Source organism: Aplysia californica, unplaced genomic scaffold (assembly GCF_000002075.1).
Source record: "Aplysia californica isolate F4 #8 unplaced genomic scaffold, AplCal3.0 scaffold00204, whole genome shotgun sequence".
Classification (NCBI taxonomy): domain Eukaryota; kingdom Metazoa; phylum Mollusca; class Gastropoda; order Aplysiida; family Aplysiidae; genus Aplysia; species Aplysia californica.
The window spans coordinates 8,929-10,543 of NW_004797474.1; the positions used below are offsets into that span (position 1 = coordinate 8,929).

A 1,615-nucleotide genomic window follows, 5' to 3' on the forward strand; every position below is an offset into this window, starting at 1 on the left:
AGGTTAAGGTGTTCGCCTCTCGTTCAATAGGTCCCGGGTTCGTATCAGGATGGCGACGTAAAATTTTCTTCTCTTTCACATCCTTTCCTGCTCTCTAACAATGTTTTGTTGTCTGCTGTCGACTCCACTATCTGCCCCCACCCCTCCACGCCCTTGCCCCCTCCTCTGGACTCCTGACTCTTTCTACAGTCTTTCTACTGCTTCTCCTTGACTCCTTCTTACTGCTGTCTTTCAGCCACATCTCTGATTTTATGTTTGGTAAGATCTACACCTAGTCTTCTCTGACAAGGGCGAAAAATCTCGGAGGTCCCGTGTGCAAGTTGCGCACGTTAAAGATCCCTTGGGGGTCCAAAATCGAAAAAAATATGCTTCGGCCGCCACCCGGGCAAGATTCAAAATGTCCTACCAAGTGAACATGTTTGATGTCCCGCGATCACGTGACCTTTTGCAGTTGCGAGGGACAAAAAACACTTACAAAAATACAAAAAACAAAAAATCCCGTGTTGCGAGAATTTAATCGAGTTCAAATGTATCTCGGTCTCTCTGTTGGGACGTTGTATATCCATCGATCAGACCGGGTTGGCCCTGAAAGAAAGGGTCGAAATCCGCCTCCTGGATGATCTAAATTGTGTGGGTGAGGCATAAAAACACCTACATTAATTATAGTGTTCTTTGTTGTTGTTGTTTTTTATTACCCGGCCTGAGTTGTATAACGGTTAGTGGATTTCGCTGCTTCACTTTTTCGTAAGGATAGAATATCATCGAATTCTATTGACTCCTGTGAAATGCCTCGGGGTTTTCACTCGTTAAAGAAACATTTTGCACTTCCATATTTTCGAAAGAACGAAATCGAACGTACCGCTTCCCCCCTTCATTTCATTGTAGCAACCAAGACCGCTTTCACAGAGCCCTAGATGAGGAGAGTTTGGTGGGTAGGCCTATCTTGCTGAAGCTATAAAAGAAAAGAAAAAATAGACGTTAGTTGTGATTTTGGAGCAGGGGATATTGACTGCATAATAAAGAAAGAAAATGAAACAAGAGAAATGATTTTGTTTGTTTCGTAGAAATAAGTACAAGTAGTTTTGTTTCCTATAAACATTAATAACCATCAAACAAGGAACACTATTCAAAATGAGGTATTGTGGTTAATGGCACAGAAGATCCCCCCACGCCCCCTTCCTTCCCACCCCTTGCTGATTTACATCAAATAACGTCGAAATATGTGCCAGTTTTCCTGTGTCGTCAAAAAGTGGGGTGGGGTCGGTGAGGCCGCTTATAATTGAGCAAGCCAGGTTTTTTTTAGCACCTGTCCTTTTTGGGCTAGTTTACAGAATATCCCATCCTTTTTGGGCTAGTTTAATGGGGAAAATGTATTTTGCCACGCAGTAATATGGCGAAAAAACGATTGTGGTTTCTATATATAGCGGTATCGAATGTGAACGCTACCTTTTTTTAATGTGTACATTGTGCTTGAGAAGAGATTAGATATAGTAACAAAGCCACCCACAGATAAAGATACAGTTTATGATCTTCTATATCTTTTTTATCGTGACTGACTATAGCAATGGACACGATTGTTTAATTGAATTAGAAATGGCTTCTTTGGAAGGGAGGG

At 41.9% G+C, this 1,615-nt stretch overlaps 1 protein-coding gene across 1 annotated transcript in view; it reads left to right on the plus strand.

The window, feature by feature from the left end:
• The window catches only part of LOC101849697, a gene marked incomplete at its 3' end in the record, with an annotated part of 19,200 nt that overhangs the window by 2,160 nt on the left and 15,425 nt on the right, over nt 1-1,615 (plus strand).